General features: G+C 40.3%; 1 pseudogene; it reads left to right on the top strand.

The window, feature by feature from the left end:
• Positions 1–790: 790 nt before the first annotated feature.
• LOC112651679 (60S ribosomal protein L5-like) lies at positions 791–11,735 on the top strand (annotated as a pseudogene).
• The last annotated feature ends 2,995 nt before the right edge of the window (positions 11,736–14,730 follow it).

The raw sequence follows: 14,730 nt of genomic DNA, 5'->3' as shown, positions 1-14,730 counted from the left end.
CTTATGTATTTATCCCTCCTCTCTCTCTCTGTTGAGAACACTCAAGTTCTACTCTCTTAGCAAATTTCAATTATATAACACAGTGTTATCAACTCTAGTAACCATGTTAAATGCTCAGTCTTCAGATCTTATTCATCTTATAGTTCAAATTTATACCCTTTTACTAGCTCTCCCTATTTCCTCCACTTCCCAGCCCCTGGCAACTACTTTTCTACTTTCTGTTTCTAGTTCAATCCCTTGCCTTTTATAGTCTAGTAGGAGAGACAGACTGATCAACCAAATGCATAAATTATGATATAAGTATGAAGGAAATTTAAGGAACAAATAAAATGCCCAATCTAGTGATTTATGGAGATTTTCCTAAGAAAGCAGCATTTGTGCTGAGGGCAGGTGGAGTTAACTCTGCAAGGGAAGAGGAATAATGAAGGCAGGATTTCCAGGAAGACATAAAGGAACAGAGGTGGGAATGAGCATTGTAAGAGCTGACTTAAGGTCAGGGCACCAGATGCAGAGAAGTCAAATAGTCCAGTGGTGGTGGAAAGGCAGGAGGGGGGGATCTAGATCTAGTAGGGCTATGGGGGCCTTGTGAGGAGGAGTTTGGGTTCCACCCTGATACCAACAGGAAGCCATTGGTGGATGTAGTTCTTCGGACCTTGGGAGGAAACTGCTAGCTTCCTTGAATCATACTTCGGTGAAATGTTGGGATAATTTACAGAGCAATCCTTTTCATGGGTATGGATGGAGTTAAAGGGACCAAGGAAAGATGTTAAGGCACCCAAGCAAAGCAACGATGAGAAGTGATTTTTTTGCCTCTAGTCCTGAAGAGGCAAAGCAACGAAGCAGTGAGAGCTGGAGCCAGGAAGGTGAGTTGCCCTGCAGAAACTGTGGTCATGGAATATCACAGCTAATGACAGATCTGTAGCATTTCAGTGGAAATAAATATTTCAAACTGTCTTGCCTGTGCTCTCCAGTCTCTTGCTGAATCCTTCATTGGCTGAACCTAAACAGAAGCCAGAAAGTCAAAGGAATCCATTGAGATCAGCATCCTCCCCCATGCCCCAAACGGGTACAAAGAAAGGAAGTACATATATATTAACACCCTTTTACAAATGAGCCAAATGAGACTCAGACAGGTTAGACAAATTGCTCAAGATCCACAGATGGTAAGTGGAAAATCCCACTCAAACCCAGGTCTCCCTGCCTCTAAACATCTATGGTCTTAACCCCACTACTCCATATTGGTTCTCCCCCACTTGGCACAGCATTATGCTGGGCCCTCTAGTTTAGGGCATTGAGGTTGGGAGGGAGAATTTGAGACGCCAAAGAATAGGAAGTAGTAAACAATCAAAGATAGCAACAATCAATCCCTTCCTTCCCTGTGTATGCATGTTACTCTTCGCATCAAATGAAGTTGTCTAATTTATCTCTTCTTGAATCTGAGCTGGCCTCAGTGACTTTATTCTAACCATCCAAAATCTGAGATTTCTGAAGCTAGGTCATGAAAAGATTTGCAGTTTTGTTTTCCATACACTCCCTCTTAGAAGACAGTTGCCATACTGTAAGAAGCCTGAGCCACGTGGAGAGGCCACACATAGACATTCCAGGTACACCTTAGCTGAGTTCTAAGCCAAGAGCCAACAATAAATGCAACCCATATTAGTGAGCTGTCTTGGACATCCAGGCCCATCAAGCCTTCAGATGACTGTAGCCTCAACCACCATCTGACTATCATCACATGTGAGATGTCCAAGCAAAAACTACGTGGATGAACCCAGCCAACCCAAGAGCTATGAGAGATACTAATAAATTGCCTTAAGCTGCTAATTTAGGGATGGTTTGTTATACATTTGTGGATAGTCAGAACATAGGATAACGTTTTTGACTTCATGAAAACATTAGATAAATGGAACATAAGCATATCACGTGTGTGGTATTCCTTTTCCCACATAACCATTAATAAGGAGCCCCTTTCCTGGAAGTTCTCCCTCCTCTGCACAAATCTGGACCCCACTAATTCTTGAACCCAGTCTCCTTGTTAGCCTGTAAGGACTTCCCTTCCTGTGAATGCCTCAGGGTACACATGAGAGGCCCAGCCAGGGAAGATGGAGAGTACCTTAAATCAAAGCTCTCTGCCTTTCCCTCCCTCCCAGCTTCTGACCACCCATGCTTTCCACCAGTATGGAGTGAAGGTGTGGAATAGAGTCCAGATCCTGAAGGACTTAGACAAGAAGAAGGTAAACCAAGGTTGAAAAATTAAAGATGTGGGTTTTGTAGGAAAGCAGGAAAGCTTTTATCCTAGAAAGGAAATAAAATACCCATAAGTTATCCTAGCCTTGGCCTTAGAGCTAAGCTTGGGTCTAGCAGAGTTTTTCAAACTCAGTGTTACTGATATTTTGGACCAGATAATTTTTTGCTGTACATTATAGGATATTTAGCTGCATCTTTGGCTTGTACCCACTAGATGCTAATAGCACTTATCCACCAGTTGTGACAATGCAAAAAAAACCTCTTCAGACTTTGCCTAATGTTCTTGATGGTGGGATGAGTGGCAAAGCTGAAAACCACTACTCCCTCCCTTCTTTCTCTGAAGACTTTCCTTCTCAGATGGTGAGAAAAACTTGTGACTTCCTGCCACAACTGTCTGTTGCTTTCCAGGTGTATGACCAGCACCACTCCCTTCATCTATCTCTACAAGGCTCTCCTTTCCCCAGACTTTCTCTGGCCAGATGGCACTCAGGCTCAAGGAGGTGTTTCATAGAGAAGACATGGTATTTCAGGCTGAGTTTATTCTATACCTCAGGCTAAAGATGATACAGACCAGAGTAATGGGTGAGCCAGTAGGCAGTTGTCCAGAGAACCAGTCAATAGGGGCTACCAAAATGTTACTGGCATAAAACTAGAGTAAAGATCCAGTTAATTAAGGTCTCTATACGTCACTACTAATAAAACTGGTGAGACATAAACTGGTTTGGCTGCAATTAATTACTCCCTATTGCTGTCAATCTCTCCCTGTTGATATTTTTTTGTGGTAGTATGTGCTGTGTATAAGACTTCACCACTAACTTTGAGACTGTACCTCTCAGAGTCTGTAACAACCATCCAGCCTGCTGAAATTCTGAAACTGAAAAATTCATGGTGCTGTATGTGCTCTTTCCTGGAGATGATTTGTTAGAATGTCTACACTTAAAGAGTTTAATATGCCTCTCAAGAAATTGTCTAGTTCAGAAAATCATGTGTAGTATGTACATGGAAAATATATCTTTATTTTGAACATAAAAAAGCATTTACTTTTAATGTTTTTTATGTTCTGAGTAAATGTTGAACAGACATGTAAAGAACAGAGAAAACTGTGTAACAAGGTTCCAAGTTACTCCCCTGCCATGTCTAATGTCTCAGTCTGACTGGGATGCATATGTAGTGTTGCTGGGAGGTGAAGGGGCAGCAACTCATAAAATTTGCATTGGAAACCTTTTCTTTCTACTCCCATTTATTTCCATGTAAAATCAGATCAAAATAAATCTTCAAAATAATTTTAATGTATAAATCAAGTAAAAACAAGAAACAATCTGAAATATAAGTCAGGAAATGGGAAAGAGCAGATCATCTATTTGACCTTAGGGTTTTGAGGAAGACTGGGTGCTAACTGCATTTTTAAGAGTCTCAGATCTTTTTCAGCTCCATTAGGTAGATGCGACTCCTCTTGTTTGAATCAATACTTCCTTAGTGCACTGGCCAATCACTCTCTCTTATACCCCAAGCAAGGAAATGCGCATCAGTTGGGGTTGAAGAAGTCTCCATGCTGCATGCTTCTGTGTGTAATCTCAAGGTCACAAATGTGATACTTCTGGCTCTTCAAGAAGCAGAAGCCAAGATGGAATTAGACATGTAAAAGATCCACGGAAAATGTCTGTGAGAGAAACCGAGAAAGAATTGGAGAGGGTAAGAAGAGCTGTCTGACCACAGTACAGAGCTGACCCTGTGTAGGCCAGAGGGGAGGAAGGACAGATAACTGGGTTGGCAGAGCCTCAGACTACAGCACAATGCTAGGAAATTTTTGACCAGGCTAAAGGAGGGTTCCAGAGCCAACCTATCTAGCACCTCACAGGTATGAGCCTGCCTTAGTACCCCTCTTGTGCTCAATTACTGGCTGAGAGTACCCCAAGGGAAGAAAAGCCTCAGAGCAGATGGCAGGTGGATTTGGAGTACAGCCTCTGGGGCTGTTTATCAATCATAGTCCCCATGACACAGCAGGAATTTTGAGTAGTGCATCTTCAAGGCCACCATAGCTATGGAAGCCTTAGTGCAACAGAAGGCCATGGATGAGTAAGACAGTAGAGGAAGGAAGAGGGATATCAGCTGTAAAGGGAGGCCAAGACTGATTTGACCCAGTTCTGCCCAGAGCCCAACTCAAACCTCAAATGAGGGCTGGGACTATTTAGAGGCTTCTAACTTCTGAGTCCCAGGCCACACCAAAATCCACCAAATCAGCTAATGAGTATTAGCTTGGAAAGCAAGCACCATTGACCATATTTTACCTAAAAGAAACTGTAATTCACGTTTCAAACAACCAATTTTTAATTTGATTTTGTGGCTACAGACATACTGATACAGAGAACTGAGTATTTTCAATCTTACAATGATATAGCCATTACCAGACAATATCCAAGAGTAGGATAAGGTATCTAACTTTACACAAATGTTATGTAGCTGAGAGAAAGTGATTAATTCTCTTAGAAATATTGATTAAGTGCCTTATGTGTTGTCAGGAGTTGTCCCAGATGCTAGAAAAATAGGTAGACATATTTGGAATTATTAAAAAATGAAGAACTAAGAAATGCAGGTAAAAGTCATAGGGAGATAGATTTAGATTTGAAATACCAAAAAATATCTTAAAAATTTTCAATAATTCTGTTATACAACATCTTCCATTTTGCTTCCCAGCTCTTTGCTCATGTAGCTGTGGACCACATTGATCACACTGTATTCCAGTTAGTTATATATGGATTTCTTTCCCCCTGAGAGTTTCCAAGTCCTCAAGAACTGGGAACACATGTACTGATTCACTAATTAAATAAATGACTCATTCCTCAAAAATTTATTCAACAAAAGTTTTTTGAGTGCTCTGTGCCTTCTGTTGGTATCTGTGGAGGCCAAGGTAAATAAGACACAATATCTGTCCTCAGATATTGTAGGGAGAAAGACAGTGAGATATCAATATAGTCCTGAATGGTATATGCCATAGAGGAGGTATTTACTGAGAAAAGCAGGAGCATGAGGAGGAAAAAAACAAACTCTGCTGAGGGAGTGTCAGTGAAGGAATTCATCATAAAACTGATGACTCTTCAGCTGCAGCATGAAGGAAAAGTAGAAGTTATCCAGGATTTTATCCCTAGTTTCTAGCACAAAACAAGTCCTCAATTCATCTCTGCAAAATTAATGAATGATGGATAAATAGAGTGTAATTGAGAGTATTTTTTCCTGATCAGCATCTATTGCCCTGTCTCCTGGTAGTAACAATTCAGTCCTGGCTCCAGAAGTAGGCCCATGACCCAGGTCTTGGTAATCAAATAATGAACAGCTCTGGCCAGTAACTGATTCAGGAGATGACATGATTGAACTTGGTACAATGAGACTCATCTCAAGACCTGCTTGAACAATCAGAGGATAGAATCTCTCTTTTTGCTGACCTGGGGCTATGAGGATATCAGTCTAGGGCATCTGGGAGCATCTTGGTTGAGAGAAGTCTGCTGAAGGTGAGGTTCCAGAGAAGAAGCAGGAATGGGCAGTCTGGGTGGCTCAGAGGTTTAGTGCCGCTTTTGGCCTAGGGCATGATCTTAGAGACCCGGGATCAAGTTCCACATCAGACTCCCTGCATGGAGTCTTCTTCTTCCTCTGCCTTTCTCTGCCTCTCTCTCTCTCATGAATAAATAAATAAAATCTTTTAAATAAAAAAAAAAAAAAGAAGAAGAAGCCGGACTGAGAGATGGAGAGAGAGAAATTGGGTCCTGGTAACATTGTTCTAGCTCCAGGAGAGGGTCTACTCCTTAACTGTTCTTTGAGTGATCCTTAAATTACCTTTTTTGGGGGTAGGTGTGAGGTGGGATTTAAGCCAGTTTTAATAGGCTCTTCTATTACTTGTGACCAAACATGTGTTGACTAATAGAGATAAATAGCTATCTAGAGTATAAATTGCTTCACAAGGTGTTGAATTGCCTATTTCCAGAATGGTTCATGTAAAATCAAGTCTATAAGAAAAGGAAGTGTTGCATTACTGGAAAACCTCATTTCAGCCTTGCTGATTGAGGCTAGGTTTCTGTCTATTTACCTGAGGAAGAGTGCTTGCAAAAGAGAAAAAGAGAGAGAGAGAGTGAGAGAGAGAGAGGCAGGAGTGGAGGAAAGACTCTGCACTATAACATCACCAGATTGCCCAGCATCATTTCAAAATTACTATTTACTTCTTATGAGTGACAAAATATACCCAAACCAGAGAGAACTGGCACACTAAAATTTTTGTTAAAAAGAATTAACAAGTGTGCAGATTGACTGAGAAAAAGAGATATGGCCACTAAGGCATAGTGGCTGAAAAAGATATTTTTCTTTCCTTCCTTCTGTTAAATGCACCATCTAAAGGAGGAATTACTATCAAATATAAACATCCTCACCACAGTGACAAGCTTGGCAGGGACCAGAACAGAAAGTGCCCACTGGCCCTGTTCCCAGGGGTTTGAGTCAAGAGGCCAGGAATCTGTGTAGCCCATCTGGGGCAGGAGAGCAGACATCTAATGGGGCAAAGCCTAGAACTGGAGAAGGTGTATTTTCTGAAATGGAAATACAAATAAATAGCTGACATCAGAAGACAGAGCATCTCCTGACTATTTAGAAACCACTGGACTCTGGTTCTATTTATAAAGATGACATGTTCCACAGAACTAGTTTTCCCTGTTACTAATCGAGGCCAAAGCATCAACATATTCCAGGCATATGTGGGAAGGGATGAAATGTGGGTTCAGGGCTCTGACCTCTTTAATGAATTCACTCTGCATCTGGGTCAGGACACATGCAGAATGTATTGTACTTTTTACTCCGAGTAACTGGGGGAGACATAGATGTATAGTCTTCCTCTAGATTTCTAACCCTTCTCACCTTCCTGTCAGTTTCATCTTTCTTCTTTCTTGCTTGTCTGCCACTCCTACCTCTTTCTCATTCCCTCCTAGCAGAAAAAAACACTTCGGGCTGTTTAAGGGGACATAGATTCTGGTCCAGACTTTGCCTATAACTGGCTATTCAACTTCAGGCATCTTATTTAATCTCTCTAGACTCTAGTCTTCTCATCTGTATAATAGGCTTAGATAAGTGTTTACCCAATTCATGTTTCCCAAGATATGAAGAACTAGGCTGCATGCATGGATATTGAAGATTGAAACATATTTCAGTAAAGAATCATATTCAACTTTGTTTGGCCAAGCATGGCTCAAATTCATCTGAGAACAAAATCTCTTAAAAAAATAAAATGGGGGACACCTGGGTGGCACAGTTGGTTAAACGCCCAACTCTTGGTTTCAGCTCAGGCCATGATTTCAGCATCCTGGGAGTGAGCCCCATGTTGGAGGCTCCATGCTCAGTGAAGAGTCTGCTTGAAATACTCTTTCCCTCACCCTCTGCTCCTCCTCCTGTGCATTCTCTCTTTCTTTCTCTCTCTCTCTCAAATAAATAAATAAATCTTAAAAAAAATAACATATAGCTACACCTCACTATTCTATGGTATACAGGTTGAAAACTGCTGGTTTGGGCCAATACTTGGATTGGTTCTCTAAACTTTCTTTTTACCTTCCTTCTATTAACAGTGGTTAGAAACAAAAACTATATTTCTCAGACTTCCTGCAGCTAGGGTTTTGCATTTGGATTGCATTCTACCAGTAAAATGAACCCATGTGAAATGGGGAAGACATTTCCATTTGTTGCCCAATCCTGACAGGTACACTGACTTAGATGATCTCTTAAAGTCCAGTTCAATTCTATGGGATTTTTATGTTTTCTCTCTTGGCCATACCATTTCTTAGGCAAAAAGCTCATTTAGATATTGTGAATTTAGTTCTTTTATTTTTTTTTTCTGAGTTGTAATAAATCCCAAGAGATAGGCCCAGAACAAATCAGGGAAGAGTAAATGCTAGCTGGGGATCATCTTTCCCTGAAGTTTCCACCATCTTCTACAGTTCATTTCTGATTCAGTGGGACATAGTTCATCTTGGGGTCTTGCAGCAATTCCTAAAAGAGAGAGACTTGCTAAAATGTTGGGACTATAATCCTATATGATGCCCCCTATGCGATGCCCCATAATGACAGATCTTTTGGCCAACTTTATGAGGCTGGATTGAGCTCCGTACACAGACTGTTTCCTCTTAGTATCCGCTGTGAATTTTATAGGGATGGTTGTATTTCTCATCATATTCTAGGAGCATCTTAAAGGCTGCTCCACTTAAAGAAGGCAGCTCTAGGAGGGCAGAGACCTAGCTCTGGCTCCCAGATGACTTAGTAAGCAAACTTGATCAGAACAAATAACTTCTATGTCCCTTAGATTCTCTGGGTCTAAAATCAATAAAGCAGCATTTTCCCTAGCTGCCAGTACTTTAGCAAATAGAAGACCCTGAATGTAGTGCAAATAGTTTTAAAATTGAGATTTCCAAGTGGGTGTCAAATACTACCAAATTCACGCCTGACCTTGATTCCATGAAGGTTAAACATTGGAAGTTGAACTCATCAAAACGTGGGATGAAGGGAATTTCTGGGTGGTTGGTTCTCTGACAAAATTTTAAAGTGGTTAAAATTTGTCTTTTTCTCCTTCCAAATGATTAAAGTTCAGTTCTCCAACTTTTAGCATAGAAAGCTTTTCCTATGCTCCTCTGCTCCCTAGAACTGTGCAGTGTTTTAGCTCTATCCTTATCAGAGCAAGAAAAAATAGTAAGCTTTTTTACCCTGAGGCTGTGGTTTTAACCCTGGCATCTCATCAGTCCTGGATAGCTTCAGAGAGCATAAATGCCAGGGTCCCACAGCTAGAAACCCAATAGTTGGTCTTGGATGGGACCCAGGTACACTAACTATTCCAAAGCTCCAACAGGTTGAGAACCATCAGGGTATTGTTACTTGAATACACCTCTTCAAAGAAAATCATGGAAAAATTCCAGGGATCAACCAATCTTGTCCCACTCCTACTCAAAATTTTCATAAAGCAAATTATTGCCATTCACTTTTACTTGCAAGCTTCAAGGTAACCAAACTGGAAGTATGGCTCTTGCCACAAATAAGAAGCTTATAAAATCTTGAAATAATGCCAGTGTTAGTTCAATATGAAGCGTCTATCTAGTAGCTGGTACGTTGTTCGGGAAATTCTGTGTCCATTCTGCCTCCTGACTTGATTATCTCACCCTCAAATATCCCAGAACCCAGTTTTCATCCTTTGCCTGGTATCCCGTTTCTCACCTAACCCTCCAATATTAACCTGATGACAAACACATGGGCTTTGAGTTAGCTCTTGTTCAAGAGCTACCACCACTTGATCCCACCACTCTGTATAACTCAGGATTCCTTGGGAAAATTATTTGGAGCCTTGGTTTCTTCATCTGCAGTACAGGGATGTTACCTATTCCATCAATTCAGAGTTATACACCCAGTAAATATTCAACAACTGTGAGGTCTCTTTCCCCTCAAATCTCATTGTTTACCTTGTACTTATTTCTACCTAAGGTTTATATGATCCATAGCCCAAATGGTTCTTAAAGGCAAGTTTTGGAATATCAGTAGGAGGATGTTTTAGACACAGTAAGACTTTTGTATTGCCATTGAAATTACAGCCTACTGGTCCCCAGTAACTCTTATCTTAGCTCCTACCATAAAGGGTCTGACCAAGGCATTCAGGGCAGTGATGGAATGGAGGAAACTAATGGATGCAGTGGGAGGAGTGATTTGAAGAAACCCTTGGTAGTCACCAGTGGGAAGCTGAAAAATAAACCCAGAGAAGACCTGAAAAGGGTAGACCATTAGATATCCAGCCAGGAAATAGAAATCCTGGCTGGAGTCTGTTTCAAACCACAGAATCTGAATTTGAGGAAGAAAGCATTAAAAACAATAAATTACCCCAAATGGCAAATTTAAGATTTAACTGCCTCAAACTGTAACAACTTAGGCACTTGTGAAAGAGAAATATTCCAGATGGCAAAGTAGAAGGATGAATTATAGAGAAGGAAGTGGCTAATATCCTGTGCAAGACTTTGAAGCAATACAAAGAGAGCTTTCCTTATAGGAACAAGCTGGGGGAGCCTAATGTTTCTGGAGATAGAAATGGGATGTCATTCAATCAGGGTCAGCTGGCCCTATTGGCCAGTTCTGGGTGCTCAGGACTCAGATTTTGTTTCAAATTGCCTTCTGTCTTCTAAGAGATTCTGGAACAAATGGTCCTGGTGCCTTAGAAGGGGGATCTAGAGTGACTACTTAACATGTATAGGACACTGACTTAACATGGTCCATCTGGCCTCACTACTTAATTCAGAATCCCAAGGGCCTAGGTATGATTTCAAATTGTATCTGTGCCTTTTCATCTTCTACTTCCCTTTATACAAGGTCACTACAGCTCTGGAACCAAGGGGATTGAATCTGAACAAGTAGATTGGAGACAGGTGAAGAAATCTAACTACATCCTGGTCAAAGGGGCCTTAGTTCTGGCCTTAAAATGTAGTCTTCAGACTGCATGATCTAACTATATGATGCCTTGGCATCACTTAGAAGCTTACTAGAAATGTAGCACCCTGGTTGGTCTGTAGCTAGCCTAACACACCAGTCTTTGCTCCTTAGGATGCGATTTGTTAAAGGTTGTCAAGAATAAGGCTTATTTCAAGAGATACCAAATGAAATTTAGAAAAAGATGAGAGGGTAAAACTGATTGTTATAGTAAAAAATGTTTGATGATTCTGGATAAAAGTAAGTACAACACACCTAAATACAGGATGATAGTTCATATAACCAATGGAAGTATCATTTGTCAGATTGTTTATGCCTGTACATATGATATATGATAGTTTGTGCAGCTTATGCTTATGAACTCCCAAAGTATGGTATGAAGGTTGGCATGACAAATCATAATGCAGCATATTATACCAGCCTGATGCTGGCCCACAGACTTTTCAACAGGTTTGGCATAGACAAGTTCTATGAAGGCCAATCGGAGTGACCAGAGATGAATACAATATGGAAAGCTCTGATGATCAACCTGGTGCCTTCACCGGCTATTTGGATGCAAGGTGTCTTAGAACTACTACTGGAAATAAAGTTCTTGGGGCCCTCAAGGGAGCTGTGGATGGAGGCTTGTCTACCCATTACAGTACCAAATGATTCCTTAGTTGTGATTGAGAAAGCAAGGAATTAAATGCATAAGTACATTGGAAGTACATTATGGATCAGAATGTTACAGATTATATGCATTACCTAATAGAAGTAGACGCTTATAAGAAACAATTATCTCAATACATGAACAACAGAGTAACTCCAGACATGATGGAGAACATGTTTAAGAAAGCTCACACTGTTATATGAGAGAATCCAGGCTATGAGAAGAAGCCTAAGAAAGAAGTAAAAAGTAAAGGTGGAACTGTCCCAGAATGTCTCTTGCTCAGAAGAAAGACTGGATAGATCAGAAGAAAATAAGCTTCCTTAGAGCTCAAGAGTGGGCTGGTGAGAGCTTATAAACAAACCAGTTTTCTTTTCTTTTTTTTTTTTAAACCACAATTTTCTATGAAGATTTTTCAGATAAAGGTTATAAACTTATTCATCAAGCAGCTAAAAAAAAAAGGAAATGCAGCACCCCAAATCTACCAAATCAGAACTTGCATTTTAACATGATATGCAGATGTTTCATATATATGTTAAGTTTTGAGAAACAATGTACTTGTAGATTTTATATGCAAAGGAGGAATACAGGCCCACAAAGATCCCTGTATGCATCAGAAAGGACATTGCCCGTATCTAATTGTATCAATAATACTGTACCTCGTAGAGTAGCACTGCCAAGGCCTTGATCTCAATACTCACAATAAATTTGGTCTGAAATTTAGTCCATAAGCAAAAGACCATCCAGTGCTCCATCTCAGTGTCAGTTATTCTGTTCTATTGTTTCTACTCCTTTCATGGGGCATTCCATGCCAACAAGAGCAAAGTCATGATATGAAAGAAAGTTGCATGAAACTGGTCTGCTATCACATTCAGAATATTTCAGATTCCTTATTGTGGCTTCATAGGGCCCTTCATTCTCTGGCACCTGACTACTTCTTAAAATTTATTTTTTGTCCTCTGTAACAGTGCTCCAGCCATTCTGGCTTTTCTTTCTGGAACACACCAAGTAAATTCCCACCTCCAGGCAATTCCTGTTTCTTCTGTGGAAATGCTTTTTCTTTCCTCTTAGCATTGCTAAGTCCTCATCACTTAGGTCTAAACACAAACATTCCTTTCCTAGAAAGACCAACCCTGCTACTCTATCTGAATTTCCACCCTACCTATTCTATTTCTATCAGATTATCCTGTGGAATTTTCCTCATTGAATTTAATGTTACCTGGTATTCACATCTTTATATTTACTGATTTACTTCTCTTCCCCTAAGCTTTAAAAGAGGAGGAAACAGATTCCTCTCCCTGACTGTTGTATCCCAAGTACTTAGAACAATGCCTGACAAGGTATTTTTTCAAAGAATGTTTACTAAATTTGAGTGAATGATAGCACTAGAGTGAAACTACTGGCTTTTCAATTATTTGTACATTCCCATTTTCTCAGCTCTAATCATTCCACTCATCTCATAGATCACTTAGAGGGACTTAGATGGCAGAGCCTGAGTCAATGATTTTTTTAGGTCTGGCCCATAAGATTGAGATAGGTCACACTGTGGTCACTTTAGGGCTGTGTAGTATTTCAGTTCAATACAGTTCTATAAACTCTTATTGACTGCCTGTTCATGTACAAGGTACTGTGAAATGCAAGGCAAAAATATAAATATAAAGCCAAAGGCATTCCAGGAAGACAGACTGGCATTTACAAAGCAAGAAAGGGGGTTGGGAGAACTGCACAGTTTGGTGATACCAAATGTAAACTGCAGTTTGGGGAGATAGAAGGAAACAAGTCTGGGGAGGGAACAAGAGAACTTGTAATGATACATGTCCTTGAGGTGCTGGGCCTACTTTATGTTTGAGGTCAGATGCAAATATCTCAAATTCCTTTTAGTTCAAAAGAGCCAGCAATGAGTTTAGCTGAGAACACGTTGCAACCTTTAGCCCTCCTCTGTGCTCCCTTTGGGCACCATGAGCACTATACCCAGCAATCTCAAAAGCCTCACATGCTGGACCCATTAGGCACTGCATACTCCACTGTCTGAGTCATTTCCCCTCTGCCAATAGTGACAAACCCAGAGGAACTCTCCACTAATTGAATCTGAGATGACTCACTCTAAACCAGAGATTTGAAACTTGAAAATCTCAGCAGCAATACATTGGCAGTAAGATTCTTGGTTTAAGTTGTCCAGCTTATTGTCTGGGGAGCCAATGGGCGTGAGGGGATAGAGTAGAGTAGAGGGTATCTGGCAGGGGGCTTTGGAGCAGGAACTTTGGGTTTTCTCAGAGTTGGAAAGACAATAGCACCCACTGTATATCGTTGCTTGTTTGAGATCCCAGCTGGTTCCCAAGTGCTAAGAAATGACACTCAAACACATTTTGTTTGGCACATGTAGTTTTGTTTACAATTTCATACAGTATTTAAAAATAAAGGGCTTTCACATTAAATCTCAGATTTCTGGATTCTCTCAAGGATTTAAAAGTCCTGGCAATAATCCACTGCAAGTGAAGAGTAAGTGCCCTTTATATAGGCTGTGTGTTCCCCAGGTTTCCACGGTCTACACCTCAACCTTTATTTGCCTAGTGCTCCTGCACTTATACCCAGAATGCTTCATTGGTTTATCCTTTTGGCTCCAGTAGTATTTGAATTTGCAACCCTTATTCTGGTGCTATCATTGGGAGGACAAACTCTGATGACATTTTCAGTAATAGGGATGGACCTCAACATATTATCTTTTTGGAAAATTTCACCTACTCAGTGCTGAGAAATTTGTGAGAAAATAATATAATAAAAGGGCATGAAAATCACCATCTCTACCCTCCACTTCTCTCTTGGCAGAATACATAGTACTTACATTTGAGACTAGGGCTCTATTTTCTTTATTGTCTTAAGTTCCTCATCATAATTACATCATGGTATATATTTAACTGATACCCCATAAATAGGTGAGGAGTGAAATGGCATTGCTGGTCTAAGTCTTATTCATCTTGTTTCCTCCTCCAGGAGACCTGACATGCAGGGTATGACATGTTTTGTTCTTTTCTCCATCCATTCATATTTTATTAGTCTCCTTCCTTCCATTTGTACTTATCTGACTATTCCATGACTTCCCCAAGTGGAAATATTAGCTTTGTCTGCTCTATTCAAAATTGGTACTTATTTGTTTTTATTATGTAACTTCCTAAATTTTTATTTCCCCCATGAGAAAAGCAATATCTACTTCTTAAGATCATTATGTAATCATAATCATGAGATCCATTATATCTGGAAATGGTGAAATAACCATTGAAAACACTTATATATCACTTACTATATGCCAGGAACCCTTCCAAGTGCTTTGTATATTTTGACTTATTTAATCCCAT

Source organism: Canis lupus, chromosome 4 (assembly GCF_003254725.2).
Source record: "Canis lupus dingo isolate Sandy chromosome 4, ASM325472v2, whole genome shotgun sequence".
Lineage (NCBI taxonomy): Eukaryota > Metazoa > Chordata > Mammalia > Carnivora > Canidae > Canis > Canis lupus.
Note: the sequence above shows the minus strand (reverse complement) of the source record. Positions and strands in the feature narration are given on the sequence as shown.